This window comes from Molossus molossus, unplaced genomic scaffold, assembly GCF_014108415.1.
Source record: "Molossus molossus isolate mMolMol1 unplaced genomic scaffold, mMolMol1.p scaffold_m16_p_10, whole genome shotgun sequence".
In the NCBI taxonomy this organism is placed as follows: domain Eukaryota; kingdom Metazoa; phylum Chordata; class Mammalia; order Chiroptera; family Molossidae; genus Molossus; species Molossus molossus.
In genome coordinates, this window is record NW_023425345.1 from 25,308,086 (window position 1) to 25,333,947 (window position 25,862).

The 25,862-nt window shown below is 39.6% G+C and overlaps 1 protein-coding gene and 1 non-coding gene across 7 annotated transcripts in view; both read right to left on the bottom strand.

The window, feature by feature from the left end:
* Positions 1 to 25,862, bottom strand: part of DUSP16 (dual specificity phosphatase 16) — a 95,427-nt gene that overhangs the window by 63,993 nt on the left and 5,572 nt on the right. The window contains exons 1-3 of one of the 6 annotated variants that reach the window (XM_036250691.1): positions 5,964 to 6,202; positions 5,183 to 5,276; positions 2,886 to 2,954 (exon numbers count right to left, since the gene is read on the bottom strand). The gene's annotated coding sequence lies outside the window, so the exon portion shown is untranslated. Of the gene's footprint in view, positions 1 to 2,885; positions 2,955 to 5,182; positions 5,277 to 5,963; positions 6,203 to 12,403; positions 12,498 to 13,545; positions 13,656 to 25,862 lie in introns of those variants that run through there. The other 5 variants (XM_036250688.1, XM_036250689.1, XM_036250692.1 and 2 more) reach the window with 5 other exon arrangements.
* LOC118624873 lies at positions 6,195 to 6,325 on the bottom strand. The gene has a single exon (XR_004958534.1). It is a non-coding gene; the product is annotated as a small nucleolar RNA SNORA18 (small nucleolar RNA).

Below are 25,862 nucleotides of genomic sequence, written 5' to 3' on the forward strand. Positions count from 1 at the left end.
CTCTGCACATTTGTGACAGGCACACAATTAGCCAGCTACCCAAAAGACATTTCTTCCCTCTCTACCTTGCTAACAGAATCCCAGTTTTGCCTGGGCAACAAGCAATATAAGCCCAGGAAATGATACATGATGCATGTTACACCAACCATGATAACCCCAGTCTCCTAACCATACACTTACTTCCCTAGTCTCTCCTGTTCGTGGGAGCAGTCTTGTAAAATAGTTCAAGCAAATGATAGTAAAGAGAAAACTGAATGGACGCTTCTGAGAAAGATTTTGTTCTCTGTTACGCAATCACAAGAGGAAAGACTACTTGATCTATCTGTCCCCTTCCTCCTTCTTGCCTTGAAAAGGGATGTGATACCTAAAGCTGAGGCAGCCATTTTGTGACCTGGTGGCAATAAGTGAACACATAAAGGACAGCAGAATCAAAGAATGGAGAGAACCTGGGGACAATGCTGAGCAGCTGGACCAACCATGAGACCACCTACCTCTAAACTTCTCTTAGCAGCATAAACAAATAGCTCATAGTTTAAGCCTCTGCTGGCAACTTTCTGTTAACTACAGTTGAAAGCAGTCCTGAATTTTTTAAAAAAACATATTCTGTGGCATGCTATGATTGTCCTGCCCAATTTACACACATACATTGTTTATACTGCATGCAACTAAAAACTGACAGGAGCCCTGGCCGGTTTGGCTCAGCGGTGAGAGTGTCGGCCTGCGGTCCAGGGAGACCCGGGTTCGGTTCCCGCTGGGGGCATGTGCCTCGGTTGCAGTTTGTCCCTGGTCTGGTTGGGTTGTGCAGGTGGCAGCCGCTCGATGTGTCCCTTTTGCGTCGATGTTTCTGTTTCTTTCTTTCTCTCTCTCTCCCTCCTTCCCTCCCACTCTGTCTGAACAAAAAATGGAAAAATGTCCTCAGGTGAGGATAAAAACAAAACAAAACAAAAAAAAAACTGACAGGATTATATTTCTCCTGCACAGCTGACAGAGACCAGTTTAAATACTTTATAGTTAAAGTACCTCAACTATATGACCCTGTTAACATAAATGTCATCAGTAGAGAAAACACTAGGGAAAAAACATCATTTAGAATCATGTTTATTTTTGATTACTGACTTTGATCATTCCTTCTGCCATCTCAAATCCTTTTTAGAATTAAGTACCACATTAACTGATAAATGATATCTTTTTGAACTAAAAACTCTCCTGTCTCCTTTAATCATAACTCTCTGTTAGTAAAACATAAAGTGTTAAAATTTCATTCTTGAATTTACAGCCCCTAAACCTGGCCCAGTCAATATTCTCATATATTGATGCTTATAACCAAAGCTGAGAGATTTACCAGCACTCCACCAGACTCATGGCATTGCAGTCTTCTCCCATAGGTTATAACAACAATTTGAATACTGGTAAGACATTAAAAGTCAGACTATCCAATACTGTTATTGAAAGAGTTATTTTAACCATATTTTGATGAAAATCTTTCAAATAATGTTCATCTCCATCACTCCTGTTACACCCATCTCTGTACCTTTCCCAGGACCTGTTCTTCCTTGGTCCAGCGGATGGGAGAGCGCAGGTTACCCATCTTCCTCTCTGCCCTCAATGCTTATCTCCACTCTCAGTTCACAGCCTCATTCTGCCTATTGCTGTTCCCACAACCACTAATATCTACTTCATTTCCCCCTCTTTCATAATTTCTTCTTTCTAACCCCATGTCTTGTAATCCCTCAGCTTCCTCAGAGAAAAAGGTCAACAGCCTCCCTAGCTGGAAGGAACAAACAACTGCCATGGGCATCCGTTCTCGGCTTCAGTATATTGATTTCTCTCCCCTGTTGTCATTCAAGGAAAATAAGGTTAAGTAACCCTGATATAAATGAGTATGAACATTATATTTTGTATGTATATATGTAGGCTCAGTGCTTTATGACCTTCTACCCATTAGGGTCTCTGGGTCACAAGGTTCCACCCACACATTAGCATATTCCCACCTTCCTTGCAAATTAATCAGATAAAATGAAAACATTACTTTATTAATATAGATTTCTATACTAAACTGCTCTAAAAATATATTAAGTCACCGCACTAGTTTATATCATCATTTTCAAAGTGCGATCCAGAGACCCCTGGTGGGAGGTCCCTAAGACTGGTTCAGGAAATTCACAATGTCAAAATTATCTTAGTAATACAACAATGTTATTGCCTTTTTCGCTCAGTCTCTCATGAGCATACAATAGAGAATCCAGAGGATACATGGTGTGTGGTGATAATGTATCACTCTGGCAACTAATAAAACATATGCTTGTACATTCTTGTGTTTTTTAGAAATTTCTAAGGTAGCAAATTTAAGGTATAAATATGTATTTTTAAAAGAAACTAACTCAGTGTGCTGGGTATTTCTATTTCCTAGGCACAGCAATCTTTGATTATATCTGCTATACCATCATTCCTCATTATCATCAAATGAATTCATTAAGTTTAAAGAAAAAGAAACTGAGCCCCGGTTCAGTGTGGCTCAGTCATCCCATGAACGGAAAGGTTGTGAGTTTGATTCCCAGTCAGGGCACATACCTAGGTTGCGGGTTTGATCTCCGAATCGAGGCACATACAGGAAGACAATGATCGATGTTTCTCCCCCTCCCTCTCTGTCTCTCTGTCTGTCTGTCTGTCTGTCTGTCTCTCTCTCTCCCTCCCTCCCTCCTTCCTTCTTTCCCTTCCCCCCTCTCTAAAATCAATAAGCATGCCCTTGGGTGAGGTTTTTTTAAATAAAGAAATTGAATGTTTTAAACACTGACACGATCAGCTCTGTAAGAGCAAAAGATTATTCTCAAATTAGAAATGAAAAAGCCACTAAAGCATCATACAGGGTAAATGATCAGACTTACACTAGTTTCAGCAGTGCACACAATAGCTGAGAAACCAATAACGCTTTTTATGGCTGAAACGAATGTCTGCTGAATGAAAAGAAATCATGGCAATGCTATTATCAACAATGCAGTATCTCATCAAATTAAATTATTTCACTGTTAACATGAACTACAAGTTAGTATCTCGCCTTAAGGACAGTACTTTCACTTTATAAGTGGAAATATCCATAGATGTGGGTGGACTTACTGTTTTGGTTGTATTATTCCAGTATCCAAGCCAACTAACTATCGAAGAAGGTCTTCTTTTATGTGAATGCTTGGCAACAAATACAAGTGCTGCTGAATTACTCAAAGTATGAAATAACTATTGAAGCTCATGATTTATCCTGAAACAACCACATTGATTATCTGCTCTAATGGTATAAAAGCAATGGTGGACAAAATGCAGGCATTTGAGCATGAATCAAGGTAGGGGTACAAAACTGTACCAGTAATAATTATATTCCTGTCTACCAATCATTTTTAAAAGCCAGTTTATCTTAACAATGTTTTTGATAAAATAAAAGTTATTAAATTTCACCCTTGAGAACTTGGTCTTTTTAACATTCTGTGTGATAAAATGGGAGGTACACAAAAATCTCTTCTGCTACATACCTAATATAAAACTGTCTTAAGGAAAAGCATATAAGCACATTGTTTGAGTTGTGAGCTAAACTACACACTTTTTTCATAAAATACCACTTTTGCTTCAGAGAATGACTGGCAGACAACTTATAGTTTATTTAGTCTCAGATATTGGGCAAACATTTTCTCTAAAATGAACAGAGCCTGACACTTCAAGGGAAAACTGACAATATCTGTTGCCAATGACAAAATTTGAGCTTTTGAGGAAAAAAAATAGAATTTTGGAAAACTTGAACTCAACACCAAAATCCTGACTGCTTCCCAATTCTTAAAGACTTTTTGATGTTAATGTGATTTGTAAATTATTGTATGAGCACCCTGGCCGGTTAGGCTCAGCAGTTAGAGCGTCGGCCCATGGACCAGAGACGCCCAGGTTCGGTTCCCGCTAAGGACATGTACCTTGGTTGCAGTTTGTCCCTGGACCCAGTTGGGGTGGCAACCACTCAATGTGTCTCTCTCACATCGATGTTTCTCTCTCTCTCTCTCCCTCGCTCCCTCCCACTCTATCTGAAGATAAGTGCAGGAGGCAGCCAATCAATGTGTCTCTCATCAACGTTTCTATATCTCTTTCCCTCTTCCTTACTCTCCCTTTAAAAATCCATAAGCCCGTCTGGTGTGGCTCAGCAGTTGAGTGTCAACACATGCACCAAGAGGTCGCTGGTTTGATTCCTGGTCAAGGCATATGCCCAGGTTGTGGGCCTGATCCCCAGTGGGGGGCATGTAGGAGGCAGCCAGTTGATGTTCTCTCACATCCATGTTTCTAGCTCTCTCTCCCTCTCTAAAATCAATAAAGAAAAAAACATTTTTTTAAATCAATAAAAACATCTTTTAAAAAAAGATAAACAGAAGACCATTAAAAAAAAGAATCTATCACTTTTTGAGTTTTGATATAATAAAAGAATATTCACGATTACATGAAAAGACATTGAAATACTCTAGCCACCCTTTTTCAACTATGTATCTGTGTACAGTTGGGTTTTCTTTATATACTTCATTCAAACAAACAACATATCACAACAGACTGAATATAAAAGCAGTACTGAAAATCCATCTTGTCTTCTATTAAGCTATACATTAAAGAAAGTGGCTAAATGTAAAATAATGTCTCACTTCTCACTGTATATTGTTTTGAAATATATTTTTCATAAAAGTATGTTATTTATGTTAACCTTTAATGAGCTTATTATTTTCATTATTATTTTTTTTATTCCTCACCTGAGGATATTATTCTATTTATCATTAGAATGGGGGGGGGGGGGAGAGACAGAGACAGAGACAGAGAGAAACATTGATGTGATAGAGCCACATCGACTGGTTGCCTCGATGTCACACAACCTGACCAGGGCCGGGATGAACTGCAACCAAGGTACGTGCCCTTGACCAGAATCAAACCCACAACTCATTGGTCCTCAGGCCGATGCTCTAACCACTGAACCAGCCAGGGAGAGTTTATTATTTTTAAATGAATAAACATTTTAAACATTTCTCAGTATGTTATATGTTGATAGACATAGTCCACATAAACAAAACATCTTTGGGGCCCTCAACAATTTTTAAGAGCACCATAATGTTTGAAAACCACTGGTTAAAGAAGAGCACTTATAAATACATGTATATAAGAGAATGGGTACCTGAAAATGAATCAAAAGAGCTTGGCTCCAGTTCTGGCACTTCTTACTGCTTTGGATAAATCACTTAGTCTCTCTAAGGCCTTAGTTTCCTCATCTGTAAAATGGATCAAAACAAAATATGATAAAGCAATTAATAAACTACAGGTATATTATTATAAGAATTCCAAATTAAGTTTTAAGCACTTCTTCTTATCCTATTTTTACAAAATTCTCCCTTCTTAAAAAATTATTACCAAAAGCATAACTCATAGAAAATACAAAGTAGAGATTTTTGATTAGCCAATTAGCTCAACTGTCCAACCACATAATTTACTATATTAAATGTCTTCTCCTACAATTATAATTGGTAATGTATAGTTTAACTATATAGTTTAACTAATTATGACCAAATATATACAAAGTGCAGAAAATAGTAACAAATTGCAATGTACCCATTACCCAGCTTCAACAATAATAAAAGATTTGTATTATTTTATTTCCCATTTCTGTGTTTGTGCCTACTCTGAAGTTTTTATTTTTCATTTATTTATTTTTTTACAAAAAGTATAAATGGTTTTTATTATCTGTAACATAGGCACAATTATTTAAAGTTAATAAATTTTTATTTAAGGAATTTCACATGTTCTGAGTCCTTCCACACACTGCCTTAGTTTCTCCAGAGTTTGACTCCTTAATCTCCTTTTTGGCTCAATCCAGTTGTCATTTCAGTCAGTCCACAGTTCTTTTAGTTGACCTTCTTTGAGCTACACTTGAATATGGACATACTTCAACAATTCCCCACCTGTATCGTTGGGACCCTATTTCTTCATGCAATTTACTTTACTACCACAGTTAGGGTCAGAGTAGATGGATCAGCCTGGCTTCTCAATTTCACACACCCTCTAAGCATGAGTAAGTTTAAATCATATTCACTCCCAAGCTATCTATCACTCCCTAGAATAGTAGATCGCCAGAATATACAAATACCTAAGACCAAAAAAAAATTAGATTAGGTCTTTCATAGTTTTAGCAGCTCTGTCTTGTAGTTCCTTCCCACAGATCTAACACTTAGTTCTGTGAATAAAGGAAGCAACATATTTCCTCTATGAGGCATTTCCAAAGACGCAGGTCTACAGAAAAAACCCCATCGGGATAGACCTCAATTACTCTGAAGTTTTTAAAAACAAAAATTAGTCATGATTTCATTTTATCTATAAATACTTCCATATGTACCTTTAACATCTGAGAATGTCTTAACATCACTACAATACCATTAATATAGATAAAAACTTTAGTCCGGCTGGTGTGGCTCAGTGGTTGAGCATCAACCCATGCACCAAGAGGTCAGGGCACATGCCCAGGTTGTGTCCTCAGTGGGGGGGCATGCAGGAAATGGCTAATTGATGTTCTCTCTCATCGATGTTTCTGTCTCTCTCTCCCTCTCCCTTTCTCTCTCTCTAAAATCGAAGAAGAGGGGAAAAAAAACTTTATGGTTTTAATTCTTTTTTGTTTTTTTTTAAATCCTTTCACCTGAGGACACATTTTGATTTATCCTCAGATAGAGTGGGAGGGAGGCAGGGAGGAAGAGAGAGACAGAAACATCAAGATGTGAGAGAGACACACTGAGTGGCTGCCACCCACATGACCCCAACCAGGGCTGGGGACAAACTGCAACCAAGGTATGTGTCCTTAGCAGGAACCAAACCCAGAACTATCTGATCAGCAGGCCGACGCTATAACCACTGAGAAAAACTGGCCAGGGCTATGGTTATAATTCTTAAATACCATCTAATATACACTCCATATTCTAATTTCCTGATTTTCTCCCCAAAGAAGTCTTTGTTAGTTTTTAGTTGGTTTGTATCATCAAAATATTATTCTTACTAGTTCATTTTCAAGAAACACAAGATTTTTAGTAAAAGCTAGGAAGAGGAAATAATACCATGCTTAATATGCTATGCACAGTTTACAAAACAAAGTCAAGAACTATCTTCCTAAAGAATGTGCTTCTCCCTCAACCAAACAACAATCAAAAAATAACAAAAGAAATCCACTACAAAATAGGCTAGGCTGGTGACACTTCAGTATTCTGAGAAGTAACAAGAAGAGGACACAGCTCAGCTGCTTAGAAAAAGTTGATAGGAAACCACCACCTTCCATTTCAGAAAAGATCAGGTCAGCTCAGCCACAGGGTCAGGCAAGCTGGAGGTCAGGGTCCAGGTTCCAGAGCGAACATACGGCTTCAACAAGGCAACCAACCCCCTTCAAGTTTCAACTCAAAGCTCAAAAACCAGTACTTTCAGCTAGAGATGTAATGGGCTCACAATCAAAAGTAACAGTTGTGAGAATTAATTCAATTTATTCAGCAAACATTTATGAAAAGCCAACTCTACCAGGTTATATTAGAATGAGTTTGTTTTATTTTGTTTTTTAATCCTCACCCAAGGAAATGTTTATTGATTTTAGAGAAAGAGGAAGGAAGAGAGAGAGAAACATCAATCAGTTGCCTCCTATATGTGCCCAGGAACCAACCTGAAACCTTTTGGTCTACAGGATGGTACTCCAACCAATTGAGCCACCAGGCCAGGGCTAGTTTTATTTAAATTTATACAATGCAAACAATAAGTAGCATATACTTCTCTACATATGTCTCTCCACATTAATTTTAAGGGGATGAATAAATATATTTAATATTAATTACCTTGCCATATACCATTACAATTTATGGTGCATCTTTTTTCTGAAAATCAGTTTGCCCTACTTCTCACCACGACACTGAAACTAATCTGAGTTCTACTGTCCTTCACAAATATTTTTGAAGAGTACATGTCATGCCTGGGTGTTGTGACTCAGTGGTTGAGCGCCGATTCATGCACAAGAGGTCGCTGGTTCGATTCCCAGTCAGAGTACATCATGCCCAGGTTGTGGGCCCAGTCCCCAGTGCGGGGCGTGCAGGAGGCAGCCATTCGATGTTCTCTCTCATCGTGTATCTATCTCACGCTCTCTATTCCTTCCTCTCTCTCTAAAATCAATAAAGAAAAAAAATTTTTTTAAGTAAAAGAAGAAAATCAAGGAAATGGTGAAGAATTTCCTATCTCCTCTGAAAATTTTCTTTTCCACAAGCTTACTCAAGTGCATCAGAATGTTCTGTAGATGAAAACTGGTTAGGTGCATTACAGTAAAAGTTTTGAAACATTTGGTTCTGTAGATATACACACTTAATATAAAAGAATTTCTTTTTGGAATTCTTTACCTCAATTTTACCTATAATTTTTTTATGTTTAAAATTTCAGAAAGAATGGAGGAGAGGGAACATATTTCTTGAATAATGCTTGAGAAGTACTTCATAAATGTGTCCAAAAACAAGGAATAGTCATCAAGAAATTTTTAGTTGATACTAAAAAGGACATCTTCTCAACAACAAAACCTGACAGTCAGACACCTGCAGTAAGAATCCAGAATTCCCCATTTCAGAACTGACACTCTGCTTCAGGTTTCTACTATTTGCAGAAAGAGAGTAAAAATTCCAAGTTTAAGATAGCATTTCCAGAGACCACTAACTCCCCTACAAATCTTCAAGGAGACATAATTAAGCACACGAAATACAACACAGTCCAAATTTACTTTTTGATTCCCATATCATGTGGACAAGACCCAGGGAGGGGTCATCCTTTAACCTATTTTACCTATCTGGTAATAAAGCTCAATAGCTTACTTATACTGTGGTACATCTTTTGTTTCCTATGCTGTCATACAAGGTACCATCAACACAAACTGTCCCTGGAATTTAGCTTCACTTTATAACACTATTGTGACATTGTTCCTAATGAAGAATCTCACATAAGTATACAGCCTAATATATCACAATCCTAAGTAAATTATAAACAATGATATTTACCTTACTGTAAAAACATGAGATTTTTAGCAAATGGCAGCAAAAAAAAAAAAAAAAGATAAATTGTAATGAGTTAAAAACTCAAAAGCGCCCTGGCCGGTTTGGCTCAGCGGTTAGAGCGTCGGCCTGCAGTCTGGAGAGACCCGGGTTCGGTTCCCGCTAAGGGCATGTACTTCGGTTGCAGTTTGTCCCCGGCCCTGGTTGGTCGTGCGGGTGGCAGCCACTCGATGTGTCCCTTCACATCGATGTTTCTGTCTCTCTCTCCCTTCCTCTCTCTCCCTCCCACTCTATCTGAACAAAAAATGGAAAAATATCCTCAGGTGAGGATAAAAAAAAAAAAAAAAAACTCAAAAGCTTCCATGCTTCAATCTTTAAAAAAAACAAAACAAAACATTATGTAGGTTTCTTTTTTAAAAAATTGGCCAAAGATGAATTTAATGTGTAGACTTCTATTCAAATTGGTTTGGACTGCAATAAATATTAAGTTATATCATTAACATTATTTATCAGGATACTATGGGCAAATAGTTATTCACAGAATAAGTGGGACTGCACCTAGCCCTCTATAATTTCCTAACCCTGGTCATTATCTTCACAAAACATCAAGACTTGACATCAGGTTTTCCATGTAATGTTTGCTTCTTTACTGTCTTCATCTTCTCCCACTAGAATGTAAATTCCATAGGGCCAAAAAATTGTTATTTTCTACTCTATGCCCAGTTCCTAAAACAGGTCTGGCACATAACAGAATCCAAATAAATGTGCTGAAAAAAGAGATGGATGAATGGCCTCCTTCTTTGACATCCCCACTTCCTTTCCTTCATACACGTTAAGGATCCTTTAAAACTAGAGTCAAATTCTATTATCTCTCTGAAGATTACCTCCCCTAATCCTCCAATGCCCTTTTTTATACCATGAATTTGGCACTTCCTTTCTGCCTGATAACTGGTTTATCTTTGCATATGTACATACTCCCATAAAATTCTTATAATCGCTCCTTATTAAAGGCATGTCCCCAACTTTTGGCATCCACCTCAGTATATGTAAATTGTATACCATTACTAAGTGTTTTGTCTGATTGACTTTTATCTGTAGTTAATTTAGAAATAAATTCTTAGCTTCAACTTTTTACAATCTATCCCTCCCTTTCCAATAGTTCGATTGATATTGCAGTGGGTTCCCCTCTATTTTAAATTTGTCTTTGGCAGTTTCAAATTTTACATGCTCATATAATTATAACTTACACTCATAATGTATTTTATCCATCCTTCCTCCCCCAAGATTAAAATGTTTATGTAATACATCTTGTGACTTTCTGGTGATACCTATCTAACCCCAGTTAAGAAAGAGGTGAAGTTTCATTATCTTCTTCATGTTGCTGAGGTACAGGAGGGTATTTTCTCCCTTTATGCCTTTTTCCTTGCATGCCAAGATGTATTCCATGTCCTTCTTTACTGACCATATCCCTGGAAAGTTTTTATATTTCTTTGTACCTGTCTTTGGTAATCTGCCTTAGATATTTCTTACTGAGCTACTCTTGCTTCCCCCAATCATTTATTTGATTAAATTTCAAAGTCTCTCTTAGTCTGTGCATGAGAATGGCCTCTTATTAAAGCCGGAGCCTGCTTCTTTAACTCCAGCAACCTTTCATGAACCTCATCCCTTCACATGGCCAACCCTTGATCACCCAGGCTAATGAAATGTACAAAAATATCAGATTACATACAACACAAGAAAATCAAGAAAAAAATGACATCTGGCTTTGGAATATATCATATGTGGCTTTGGGCAAGATTTAATTTCTTAATTATGTTTTTACTTAAGCCAACATTAGTAACATTTTCTTTTATGATGGTGAATATCTGTTTTGGTTTTAAATTCTGATGTAATTTTTTTTTAAGTGCATCAACTGTGATTTTTCCTATGAAGCCCTTTTAACTAGTTTTTTTTTTTTTTTTTCAGTCTGTTAAAATTTGTTATAAAATCTGGTTTCTGTTTCCTTGATTTATTTTCTCCCTTTCCTTGGGGTTCTGATCCAAGTCAGCTTTCCTATATTAATTTACTTCTTCAATTTAAAGTACTATTTGCTTGAGAATGCAAGGCATTTTAAAAACATTAAATGTCCAGAGAAATATTTAGTCTAAATAACACAGGCTAGAAAACACCACTTTTTAAAAAGATATTCAAGGAAAAGTTGGGTTTCTAGGAGAAATTACATTGTGGTAATTCCAGCAAATTATATTTAGTAGGATATTACGATTGGTTGAAAAAATGACCATTGGACAGCTATGTAAATCAGCCTCATCAATACATAATCCCGTAGACCAAAAGCTCTATGGAATTAAATTCCCAATACAGACATTTATAGAAAATAACATCAAAACAAACTCATACATCAACCCTGGCCTTTCTGACCCCTGTCTAAACTCTACACCCACCTCAGACCTCATCTCTGCTTCACTTTCAAAAATAGGTTTAAATGTGTAAGAAAAAGAACTGGGTTAACAGGAGCTTCTCTTTTGCCCCCTTTTCAGTTACTGCCATTAAGCTTTTGGCCAGAGACCCCTAATCCTCAGTTTTACATAACTATTTTTACTTCACAGGTACTCAGTTTACATTTGAATGTAGGTTTATAATGCTTGAACTGACTTTTTTCATACACTAGTCACCATATTACCAGCAGAATTAAGAAGAAACTAATTTTTAATTTCCCCCCATGTGGAACCTTGATAAGAACAAATGAGTTTACATAAAAACCAAATTTTGGGCTGGTGTTATTTAGTTCAAATTTTTACATAAAATGTCAAATATTAACACCCCCCCACACACACACACAAATTTTAACAGCAATCTTCCACACAGTCTTCACAATAAATTCTACAACTTTTTTTTTTTTCCCTTCACAATGCCTAGTCACATTTTGACTAAAAAACCTACATACAGCCATAAATTCTCAGTTTTTCAATTTACTGCTCCAGGTTCCTGCCTTCACCAAACACAGAACTCCACAAATCTCAATTAATGAATTACTGTCTCCCAAGCTGTGTGGCTACCAATATACATGATTCTCAAGGAAAAGTAAATTAAAAAGTAACTCGACTGGTAAGAATTCTTTTCTTTTAAAAATTTACCTTAACTTTAAAAATCTCTTTTCTTGATAGAGTTTAAAATTGTATAAACCCTTTGAGAAGAAACAGTTGTCACCTATGTGCACTCTCAATCAGCCTCATAAAATGAGAGACATAAGGAGGCATTTTTTCTGACAGTCTAAGTTCCCCAAATAATAGTCATAAGGTCTTTTGTGGATGGTAAATTTCACACACACACACGAAAGAAAAGAAACATACCTGGTCATTTTCTAAACAGGTTTGATAGGTTTGGTTCCCTTGTAAGAGCAGAGTGTTTACTTATAGTCTTTTAAAGCAGAAGGGGCAGCCAGAGGACTGGGTAAATAAAAACTTGAGTTTTTAAAACCCTGCTTCTTAACTCACTTCCCCTTCGTTCACGGGGGCCGGCACAGCACACCCCACGGCAAATGAGATTATGCAACAGGTTTTTCCTCTCCACTTTATTCATCACATGCTGGTCAGAGGTGTGCTTTCTCCGAACAATTTGTGACACCTATGACTTCAGGATCTCTGCAGCTAACGTTTAATAATCTTCTTTTAGAATTTTGCAGTACCCATTCATTTTAAGATCTAATTATATTTTTTCAAGTTAATTATCGGGGGTGGGGGGGGTGAGGGTGTGTGTGTGTGTGTGTGTGTGTATGTGTTTTAGGAAATAAATCCCCATTTTGCCTAAATATTTTCCTCCCTGGTGTTTTATAACATGAAACCACACATGATAAATAGACCCTCGGTTGTCTCCCCGGGCTTTCTTTTCATTTCTCACGTTTTATATAGCGTGAACGAGGAAGTCATTGGCGCACTGGGTCCCCCAACATCGCGACTCGGGCCCCAGTATGAAAAACTGAGCTGTTGGTAGGCTAGTTGGGTTTAAGAAAGCAACGCCGTCACCACCCAGGTGGCCTCACTGCTACACCGAAGGCGAATTGGGGATAATGGGAACAGTCAGGCCGGGGCCCCACTTGGCAGGCGTGTTGTGTAACAGACGCGCCTGGAAGTAAGCAGCTTCGCCCGCGAAAGTGCCGCGTCCCGCGGTGGCGGCTCCTCGCGGCGGGACCCGGCCGCCGGGCCGCACGGAGCGAGACCCCGCGGCCGGCCGCCCGCCCCCTGCCCGCTCGGCCGGCCCCCAGCCAGGCCTACACCCCCGCTTCAATCGCTCCGGTGGCTCTGGGCCGCGGCCCCCCCACCCTGCCTTCCGAAAGGGTGGCCCGGACGCCGGGCAGGCAGAGCTGGCGGGGCGGGAGCCGGGCACCCGGAGCCGGGCGAGCCGCGGGGCGTCCATGCTGCCGGCGCGGGAGGGCGTCCCGAGCCCCGCACCCTCCCGCCGGCACAGTCCGCGCGGCCGGCCCGAGGCCACTTACTTTTGGGGCCGCCGACCTCCCGACTCCCTCTGGGGGAAGCGAAAGTTGTCACGGCTTCGCCCCTCGGTCCCCCCTCGCCTCCCGGACTTGCGAGGCGCCGCCGCAGAGCCGGGAGGGCGGCAGCGCTCCCGCTCGCGTCCGTCCCGTCGCGCTCCTCGTCGTCTTTTCACTATATTATCTTCTCCTTCTCTGAGGGGTGGGCGGGGGCGGGAGGCTTAGGAAGAAAGGAGACGTTTGCAAATTTTCTTCACCCACCCCCCAGTCAGCCTTGAAAAAACAATGTTGAAAGGGGTGAAGAAGTTGGGGAGGTGAGGGTGGGGGGCCGCGTGGGGAACGTGGAGGGAGGGGGGAAGGATAGGTGATAATAATCGTTTAAAACTGTCTAGAGCCCCCCAAACAGTGATACACAGAAAGAGGGGAAAAGGCGGGGGGTGGGGTGGGGGGTTGGGGGGAAAGAGAAAGAGTCGCTGGTCAGGAAACTTCAAGCGCGGATGAGGTCATTGGTTTAAAAATAAAGAGATGGCGTCACTTGAAACCAATCCCAGTGAATGAACTCAGCGGAGCCCCGGGGAAAGGAGGAGACAGGCGAGGGCAGGGCGGTGGGCGCCGGGCGGGGCCGCGCGCCCGCCCGCCCATCCCGCGGCCGCCCGCGCCCGGAGCGCGGCTCCGCGCCTCGTTCGGGCGGCGCGGGGAGGGGTCGGGTCACGTTCCGTTCCCGAGTTCGGCGACTCCGAGGCAGGTTCCGCGGGCGCCGCTGGGAGGAGCCGGGCTGCCCGAGGAGGCGGCCGCGCGGCCTCCTTCTCCGGCGCCCGCGCGCCCGCGGCCCCGGGCTCCTGGCGCGCGATCCCCCGGGTCCGCGTCCTGGCCGCGCGCCCGCAGCGCCGCGCCCCAACAGGTATTTGCAGGGCTTCCCCTGCACCGAGACCCAGAGCCTTTTCCTCTTCCTCGGGCTGTTTCCACGGCCTCACCCGCGTGAAGAAACGCAAACAATGATCTGAGAGAATTACAGTCACTCTTTTAAAAAGTCTGACGAATCCAAAAGGCAGGGCACTGCCCTGTTATGAAAGCGAAGTTACAGGTACTTGAAGAAAATCCCATTAGTGTTGTCATGCATTCAGCTCTGATGTTTGTCGCGGAAAGCCCGCACACGAATGTTCCTAACACTGATTATTTCACTTGGCTTATATTCTCTTATACCTATTTATATTTACGAATTTAATGAGTACGAGCAGCCAAAGTTTCTCTTTAAAAATGTTTTCTACATTGGGCAGTGCAGAATCGTCCTTCAATCAGACCACAAGTTCACTTCACTGCCTCTTGAGAGGTGCCAGACCCTGTGATTTAACTCTGTACACTTTGTACATTTTTATTTGGATTAATTACAATAGCTTTGTTTTGAGGCACATTACACACTTTGAAAAACTGGAGACCTGAGGTGGTGACAAACCAGGACTTGGAATCTCTGAATAGGACAATCGGAGCTTTATTCTAGTGTTCTTTGAGCATTTGAGCACGAAGCTGCTTCTACTGAGAAGTACTCACGTGGATATCACATAACAAAGATGTGATTAATGATGGAAAAGCACACTGCGAATGGACTGTTGGAGCCAGAATTTATGTGTAAGAATAATCTAGCTCCTAAAATATTCCATTTGCAATGTACTACACTTGGGACACGGGTCCCTAAAGGCGTCTTTCTTGTGGAATGTCCATTCGGACACTGGTTAAGGGATTTTTTTAATTGGCTCAAGAACAGAGAAGCACGTTTGCGGGGGATGGGGTGGTAAAATAAAACATCTCCATGCTTCTTTTCAGCCTTTAAGTCCTGCGACTAAAGTGCACTGGCTATGATTGATGATCAGTTCGGGTTAGTATTGGGGGAAAGCCTCTGGGAACTTCCGGCCCATCTTCTAGAGGAGGAAAAGGAGCCCATCTGGGGATGGAAGACTGCTGAGCACACAGTAAAAAAGCCTGAAGGCCATGGATGGAGAGCCCACGTTCTATTCTGCCTTTGACCTCTAAGACTCCTGCTGAGGGGAAGCAATCTCTCCCGCTGCTCCCTGTCCTCTGGTGGCCAGGAGATGTTACTGCAGCATCCATGGGATTATCTGAGCTCAAGTAAATCTCTCAAAATCTATCCATAGACCCACCGGTTTTAGAACAGTTTTGAAGGGGTAGTTGGAAAGGATCTGCATCTCAAGTCCACTTCGTTGGAGGAGCTGGGATTTGAGGGAAAGAAGGAGAAGAGAGAGAATCCTTGTCCTAGAGGTGGAGAGCATGGATCTTGCCTGGGTGAAAACCTCCGTGAGAATTTATGTACTACCCTTTACATGCTGCAGCTTCAGTAGCCTTACTCTACCGGACACATCTTGAAACCTCTCTCCCCTTTCTACATCTATACAACAATTAAATTGGAGCACCTTCCTTGTAGTGAGATGCTATGATAGCTATATGGGAGCCTTCCTGGTATATATCATCTAATTAGGGAAATGCGATATAGATTCAAACTAATATAAAACTAAATGAATGAGTGGCATACAATATTGGTTAAAAGAATCCAACGAAGGAAAGAAGAAGGGCTTGTCAGGCAGCGAAGGCATCTGCTGAAGAACGCTTTGATCTAATCCTTGAAGTATAGTTGAGATTTAACTTGGGGTGAAAGGACTTAGTGGAGGGAATATTCTAGAGAGGAAATGGCAGAGCAAAGATATGAGGTGGAAGAATAAGGTGCATTCAGGTGAATGACGAGTAGACCCTTCTAATAGCAGTAGATGTTTGTAGCAATTAAGAATTGGGTTAAATTTAAGAGATTTAGGGATATGTTATGGAGGTCATTGAATGTTAGAATAAATAGATTGTTACTAGTCCCCAGGTCAACAATGAACAAGTTTAATTCACTAAAGAGTACACTTCTCCTTGTTCTACTAAAAGAGCTTCTATATATGCTAACAACAAACATATGGAAACAAATTAAAAACACAATACCATTTACAGTTGCTCCAAAGAATATGAAATACTTGGGTATAAATCTAACAGGCCATGTATGAGATCTATATGCTGAAAATTATAAAATGCTGATGAAAGAAATTAAAGAAGGCCTAAATAACTAAGCAATTTACTATATTCATGGCTTGAAAGAATCAATATAGTAAATAATGTCAGTTCTTCCCAAATTGATCTGTAGATGAACACAATTCCTATCAAAATCCCAGCAAGGTTTTTTCTAGGCATTGACAAGCTTGCTCAACCTAAAACTGCTTCCAGCATGTTTAAAGGGATGACTAGATTCTCCAAAAGCAAACAAAGTTCATATACTTAGGGCTTCATCAAAGCAGGGGCTTTGATGTATGGTTTTTACTTAGAGTTAAATGTGGGGAAGGAGCACCAAAATTTTTATAGAATTAAATGGAGGAGGAGCACCATAATCTTTCTGATTTAGGCCTTCTTAGGTTTTAATCCATCCCTGGCTGAAGTTTAATCATTCATTCATCAATTGGTAATCGAGTGCCTATGCCCAGTATGTACAGGCAGAGTACTCTGCCTGGCTCTGGAATACTGTTATAAATAAGAGAGGCAAGGCCCTTCCCTCATGGAACTAACATCCTACTGGGGAGAGAAGACAGTGAGCAAGTAAACAAAAACTATGGCCAGGACTCTGACAAGACTGACTATACAGGGGGGAAACTGGGTGATGTAGCAAATGATTTGAGGGTAGGTGCGAGGTGGCTGGGGAACACATTCAGGAGGAGAGAACTGAGGCCTGAAGGATATATAGCAACCAGGGAAGTGATCTGGGCAGAGGAAACAGGTCATTCTTAGACTCTTCAGAAGAAAGATAGTGACTTAGAGAGAGTTTTAGTGTGTTCCCAGAGCAAAAGAGAGGCCAGTGGAGCTCGAAAGTATAAAACAAGGGTGGGCAGAAACCAGACTATATAGAACACTGTAATGCATGGTAAGGAGTTTGCATTCTATTCTAAAAGATTTAAGCATGAAAGCACAATTATTTTAGCTTTTAAAAATTTTTTTATTTATTAATTTGTTTTTATTACAGATGTTTCTCCTTTTTCCTCCATTGACACCCTCCTCCCCTTCCCCCCGCCCCATCCCCAGCTTTGTTGTCTATGTTCATTGGTCATGCATACATGCATGTAAGTTCTGTGGTTTATCCCCCCCCCCCCCCGAGGCTTGTCAGCCTGTATCCCACCTCCATGACTCAGGGTTAATTTTGTTCATCAGTTTGTTTAGTTCATTATATTCCAAAAATAAGTGAGATTATATGATATTTGTCTTTCTTTGCTTGTCTTGTTTTGCTTAGCATAATACTCTCCAGGTCCTTCCATGTCATATCAAAGGATAAGAGATCTTTCTTTCTTACAGCTGCATAGTATTCCATTGTGTACATACATGTACCACAGCTTTTTAATCCACTCATCTACTGATGGACACTTGGGTTGTTTCCAGATCTTACCTATTGTAAATAGTATTGCTATGAACATAGGGATACATATATTCTTTCTGATTGGTGTTTCAGGTTTCTTAGGGTATATTTCTAGAAGGAGGATCACTGGGTCAAATGGCAGTTCAATTTTTAACTTTTTGAGGTAACACCATATTGTTTTCCACAGTGGCTGCACCAGTCTGCATTCCCACCAGCAATGTACTAGAGTCCCCTTTTCTCCACACCCTCGCCAATACTTGTTCTTTGATGATTTGTTGATGTCGGCCATTCTGACAGGTATGAGGTGATACCTCATAGTTGTTTTAATTTGCATCTTTCTGATGATTAATGATGTTGAGCATTTCTTCATATGTCTCTTAGTTATTTTAGTTTTAAAAAGAGAATTTTAATAATATTCTATAAATATGTATTTAATTTAGCATAATTAATTTACATATTCTATAAATATGTATTTAATTTAATTCCCTTTTCCAATAGGAAGAAATCATTTTTGATAATTTAGTTTATCTCCAGGGGTCACTTTAATGTCCCTAAGTCAGTGTTCTTAGCCTAGGATTCATAGATCCATAGGGTCTAGGATTTTGTGCATATTTGCTTATGTGTGTTTTTCTGTAAGTAGGTCCCTAGCTTTCAACAGATTTTCAAAGGGTTTTGTTACACACAAAATAAGTATGACCTACTTTACATTTAAGTCTTGGCTATACTTTTTGATGGTAGTTGCTGCTATTGTCCTAGGACTCATTGAACCATACAAACAAATCACAGTTCTGGAAAGAGGCACGTTTGCCTCAAAGAGGTGACACCATGTTGGAGGAGAGCAGTAGGTATTTGCAGCAGAGGAGGAGGGAATATTCAAGAGTTTGCCTCCAAAGGAACGGTAACAGAAGAAAAATTTTGCCTATGTAATGTGAGAACTAGATGATACCTAAGGCATTACCTGGCACCATCCCATTCACTTTACATATTAGAAAGTGAAAGTCCAGAGAGGTTAAGTGGCTTGCCGAAGGATTCACAGCTAGCTAGGAACTAAACTGGGATTAGAAACAGGTCTCCCAACTCTGTCTGTGCTCCTCATCTAAAGGTTCACAAAGAAACTGGACCAAATATAATACTTAAAAGTCTAATAGGATTAAGTGTTTAATTCATTCAATTCAAGCAAAGACATGCATATTCCTAAGGAAATGGAAGGAAAGAGAGAGGTAAAGGGGCTCAAAGACATGAAATTCCAGCTTGGAAAGAGATGAAAAACATCAATGTCAAATTAAGATGTAAAACCAAGAAAGAGTAAATAGCAATAACACTCTCTGTCACCAGTGTATATCTGATCTTTCTGTGGCAAATATGTAAATAGACACAATAAATTATAAACACTGGGTGATTTTTCACTTATTAATTTGGCAAAGATTGTTAAAATAGTTAATCCCGGATTGGGTCAAGAGTGTAGAGAAATAGCCTTTCTTAATACCACAGGTGAGAGTATGAATTGGTATAACTGTTCTTGTAGGGCAGTTTGGCAATATGTTTTCAAAAGTCTTTAAAAATGTACACCCAGCAATTCTACTTCGAGAATTTACCCTAAGGAAATAATAGTACTATTTTCCAAAGACATAAAAATAAGGATACTGGACACAATTTAAAATAGTAGCTAACATTTATTGAAAATTATATCACTTAATCCTCACAACTATTATTACTTCCATTTTACAGTTAATATGCTCAAGGTTGCAAAGTAAATGGAAGAGCTGGGATCTGAATAGCCAGTACTACACACCTACCCCAAATCAAGATCATGGAGGCCTTAATAAGCTGTGCCAAAGGGGTCAGGCTTTGCTCAAGATAAGCAATGGGAGAGACCCTGAAAGATCTTAAGTAGGAGAAATGACAGGACCAGATCTGCATTTTGCTATATAAAGAATGGTTTGGTGGGGAGGACATAAAACAAGATAAGAGACACTTGTACAAGTTAGAAAATTACATATAAATGAAAACAGATTCAAGAAATATTAAAGAACTAGAATCAAAATGATCTAGTGACCAGTTAAATCTGAGCTGTTAAGGGAGAAGGCAGTATCAAGAATGACTCCTAGGTTTCTGACTCGAGCAAATGCGTGAATGATGGTGCTGCTTACTAAGGCAGTTGGAAAGGTAGGAAGTCGAATTTTAAGCATGTTGACTTCAAGGTGCCTATGGAACCTCGAGAGCAGTGACTCCCAACCTTCCTAATGCCACGACCCTTTAATACAGCTCCTCATGTTGTATGTGGGCGTACCTGCATGTGGGCGGACCCACCTGGAGACAGAGGAGCGATGTCTCAGTTCCTAAGACCATCTGAAATATGTGTTTTCTGATGGTCTTAGGCAACACCTGTGAAAGGGTCGTTTGACCCCCAAAGGGGTTGCGACCCACATGTTGAGAACCGCTGCTCTAGAGGACTAGACTGTTTTATCTATGGGTCTGAAGCTCGCAGGCCATGTCTGGGCAGGAATAAAGATTTGGGATCCATTTGGCATATTTGAGTTGCAATCATGGCCAGGGGATGTGATCATGCAGGAAGAGTAAGAGAAGAAAGGTATTGGGAATCAAGGGAATACTGATGTTTCAGCAAGAGGCAATCCAAAAGAAGCTAATAGGGAGGCTGAGAAGGAGAAACTAGAAAAGCAGAAAGAAAATCAGTGGACATGGCTGTTACAGAAAGCCAAGAAAAGAGAGTTTCAAGCAGGAAAGAGTATATTTCCATTGAGTTAATGCCCAGAGAAGCTCTGCTAGATAGGTCTAAAAAAACTCTTTGATTCAGCAGCAGTGACTATGGAGAGAATGGTTTCACTGAAAACAGTCTTGCCTCTGTAAGATTTTGGTGAGTTGAAAAGGGAATAAGAAGGAAGAAAATGGAAACAGTAGAGTAGAAACTACTCTTTCAAGAAGCTTGACTGTTAAGAGTAGAAAATGTGGATAATACCTAGCTATGGACAGATGCAGGATGCTTAAACCCTACAAGGATCCTAATGTCCTGATAACCAGATTGTTTTGTTTTAATCATATAGTTCATAACAAATAGGTATTAGAGAAATACCCTTAGAAATGAGAATTTCTCAGTTGAAATCTCAGGAAAATTGCAGATGGACTTTTGCTATCTACAGCCCAAACTTTATTTTCAATATTATGTGGAACACACATTTGGTGTTTATGTCCAGGTTGTTTTGACAAGTCTTTTAATAACTATGAAATGAGCTCTGGCCAGTTTGGCTCAGCCATTAGAGCATTGGCCCGCGGACCAGAGAGTCCTAGGTTTGGTTCCCCCTAAGAGCACGTACCTCAGTTGCAGTTTGTCCCCAGCCCCGGTTGGGGTCATGTGGGTGGCAACCAGTCAATGTGTCTCTCTCACTTCGATGTTTCTCTGTCTCTCTTCCCCCCTCTCTCGCTCCTGCTCCATCTGAAGATAAATGCAAAAATGTCCTCGGGTGAGGATAAAAAAAATAATAATAATAAATGTGAAATGAAATATTAAGGATAAAAGAATTATCATTTCTAACACCAGGTGTACTCATCTTTTGAAGGCTGAAAAATTCTTTTATAACCAGAAAAAAAAATGATGGTGGTAGTAGGAGGGAAAGTAAACAAATGAAAAGCTAAAAATATTTGTGGACTTTGCTTCTTTTCATGTGATCCTAAAGGAAGATAATTGGAATGAACACAGTGATTCCGTTTTTCTCTGACAAAAGGATATGAAAAAAAAATCATGTCTGTTTTTGAAGATCAGGAATTTTTAAGTAATTTTTCTATTTCCAAGTAAATATAGGCCTCAGTGTGCTCAGTTTTAAAATTCTCAGGGGCTTTCTGGACTAACAATGACAACATTCAATAATAACATTCACGTTTATAAATGTATATAAACATTTCCCTTTGGGAACAGTCTTTTTTCAAATATGTTATTGATTTTTTTTTTTTTTTTTTTTTTAGAGAGGAAAGGAGAGAGAGATAAAAACATTGATGTGAGAGAGAAACATTGATTGGCTACCACCTGCATCCCCCTACTGGGGAGCCCAAAACCCAGGCATGTGCCCAGACCAGGGATTAAACCAAGACCTCTCAGTCCATGAGAGGGCACTCAATCCACTGAGCCACACTATCCGTGCTAGGAACAGTCTTTACCAAGTAACTGAACCTTTTGTTCAATATTGGTTAAACAGCAAGATAGGATATTCTGATCAAATAGCAAAAAGGTACTTTTTAATTTTGTGTAAAATCAGCTTTTTAATGTATTGAAGATAAAGGTCTAATCTTTTTTAGGTCACTGAGTTTTAGGAATATCTTAAACCACTACTATAAAGAAACTAGAAATTAAACATAATTTGAAAATAAACTAATATTGCCACGTTAAATCAAATACACAACAATCAGCTCTTTTGTATGAGGTATATACTGTGTTTTTAATTCTTGTAACAACCTTAAGAATTAGGTATTATTATTATCTTCCTGTTTTACAGTGGAGGAAGTTGAGGCTAAGAAAAGTTAAAGAGTTAGCCCAAAGATACATAACTAGGAAATAGCAAGTTAGAACTCAAACACTAGTATTGTTACAGGTGGTTTTGTTGAGATAAACAGGAATACAAAAGGTAAGCCATTAAAAATAACATTATAAGCAATTTTAGAATGCACTTCTGTGATTATTGGTATAGCTTACTCAAGTATGTGCTACAAAACCTGGAAAATAAATGAGAGCTCACTGAGCTGAGACAGGATAGTCATCCAGCTACAAATTCTAGCTCTGCCATATACTGGCCATGTGACTTGAGGAACACTTAGTTTCCTCATCTATAAAATGAAGGTAATTAAACAAACCATCCAGAGCTGTTGTGAGGTTCAAATGAATACCAAGTAAAGCACCAACTATAGTAGATAGCCCACAGTATAAACACCCACCACATATTGATGCCTTACTTTTTAGGAAGGCTGTGTGTAGAGCTGACTTAGATCTTGAACAATAGATTGAATTGGGATATTAAATAAGAATGGGGAAGCTCATTCCAGGAAGAGAAAACACATAGTCAGAGACACAGCAGGGAAAGGGTGTTTAAAATAGTTTAACTGAAGCAGAACATTTATATTGAATTGTATATAATAAGCCTGGAAAACAGTTTGGGGCCAGATTACATAGGGCCTCAGCCAAAGAATTTAGCTTTTATATTATAAGTAGCAGGAAATGGTGGAAAATTTGGTTTCTTTTTTAAAAATTATTCTTCATTGGCCTTAATTTCTATTATAAAGCAATACATGTACCTTGCTAAAAGTCTATTAATTATAGAAAAGTGTCATGTGTAAAGAAGAAAATACAAATCACTTTTTTCAATAGTTACCCTTGGGAGAGTGAGGAAATTATTTTATTGCTAAATTCTTTGGTAGTATTTTGATTCATTTTTATTTTACCATGTACATTTATTTTAATACCAATAATGAATTTCATAAATACATAGAAAACACTAAGCACATTTACCTGTTTTTTGTTTGTTTAATGCAAAGGTATGCCTCTAAAAAATAGAACTGCATATTTGTGTTGGTCAGATGACCAGTGAGAGCTCCCCAGTGCTGGAACAAATGAAGTCTGAGCTACACATTTATATGAAGTAATGTTTGCTTATCTTTATCATGTATCTTGTCCTATAATTTCAACCTATAGTTGTAACTTTTTTAAAATTTTAATATAATGAAATTATTTAACTTTTCATAAAAATATTGCTACCACCACACTGTCCAATGATAAACCTCTAGGGACATTTGGGTACACCTTCTCCAGTTTAAAGGTTTGGACTTAGGAACGGATGGGATGAAAGTAAGATTTTAGATGGCTTAGTCTGACCAAAGAATATTAGAAAGATCTAAGAAAGGAGATCATGGAATAAGATAGACCATATGGGGCTATGGCAATAATTCAGGCATAAGTCTAAAAGGGCCAAGACTTGTACAGTGACAATGGATGTGAAAAAAAAAAAGCAATAAATGAAAGAAATAGCACAGAGAGACAATTGAGAGGACTTGGTGATTCATGAGCTATGGAGGGTGAAGAAGATGAGTAATGAAAGATGATGCGAAGGTGTCACCTTTGTTCATTTATATAAGCTTCAATTTCCTCATCTATAAAATGGGGTTAATAATTGTACCTTCCTCATAGGGTTGTTAGGAGGATTAAATGCATGACATCTAAAATGCTTAACACAATAACTGGAATGTATTCTCAGTAAATGTTATTGTTTTTATAGCTGTTGTGTCTAGATGACTTGATTAATAACAAAATTCTTAAAAGAAATAGGAAACAGGGTGGTCTGCTTGAGGTGAGGGAAGTGGGGTTGACCTATATTTTAGCTTTATGTCAAATTTAGGTTTATGGCAGATAGTGAATTTAAAGTTTTCAGCAAGAAGCCACCACTGGCCAGTGAAGCTTCTAGGAAGACTCCATATTCATGGAGAGTGGATATCCACCACAAAGCATTATCCACACCTCTCCCTACAACCTCCATTAATAAGTAGAAATTACCCTAACTAGTGAGCAATCTCTGCATGTATTGACTTCCTGGCTGAATGGCTCTCCAGACAGGACAGATATCAAGGTAGGGAAGCACATAGGTTTTAGAAGCAGATCTATTTGAACCCCAACTTTTCTTATTGTCTGATTTAAAGAAAATTAACTCTCTAAGCTTCGGTTTTCTTGTTTACAAAATGGAATAGTAAAAATTGCCACCTGCCTTGGCTGGTTTGGCTCATCTGTTAGAGCACTGGCCCGAGGACCAGTCTCAGTTTGATTCTGGTTAAGGGCACATACCTCGGTGTTGGTTCATCCTCAGCCCTGGTTGGGGTCATGTGGGAGGCAACGAGTCAATGTGTCTCTCTCATGTCAATGTTTCTCTTTCTCTCTTTCCCTTCCTCCCACTCTATCTGAAAATAAATGGAAAAATATCCTCAGGTGAGGATTAAAAAAAAAAAATTTTGCCACCTCTTAGGGTTAAATGGGAGGATTAAATGAGACTATTAAACTGCAATCCTTTAAGTATATCAAATACCAAGTATAGCTACTAATCCTGTCTCTCCTGGAAGTTCTCCATCCTGTGTGGGACCAAACATGAGAAGCACTCCCTACTAACTGCTGATCACTTTGCCCCTTTGACATTGATCTTCAGCCTCTCCCTATGTCTTCAGCCTCTCAGTTCCTTTGGGATTTTTTTTTTTTTTTTATCCTCACCAGAGGACATTTTTCCCTTCTTTGTTCAGGTAGAGTGGGAGGGAGCGAGAGGAACAGAGAGAGAGAGAGAGAAACATCGATGTGAAAGAAACACATCGAGTGGTTGCCACCCGCACAACCGACCAGGGCTGGGGACAAACTGCGCCCTTAGCGGGAACTGAACCCAGATCTCTCAGGACCGCAGGCTGACGCTCTAACCGCTGAGCCAAACCGGCCAGGGCTCCTTTGGGAATTTTAAAGGTTGCCCATGATTGTGTGAAATCCCAGAATACCAGGCAGCTTCTTTTGGGCAAAATGATTTGTCAGCCTTTGTTTGAAGAAACCCTTTGTATTAGTTTTCTAATGCTGATGTAAATAAATTACCACAAACTTAGAGGCTGAAAACAACACAGATTTATTATCTTATAGTTCTGGAATTCAGACATCTAAAATGGGTCTCATTGGATGCTCTAGAGGAAAATCCATTTTCTGGCCCTTCCCAATTTTCTGCCTGCCACATTAATTGGCTCATGGACCCTTCTTCCATTTTCTTTCTTTCTTTTTTGTTATTTATTTATCTTCGGATAGAGTGGAAGGGAGAAAGAGGGAGAAACATCAATGTGCGAGAGACACATCAACTTGCTGCCT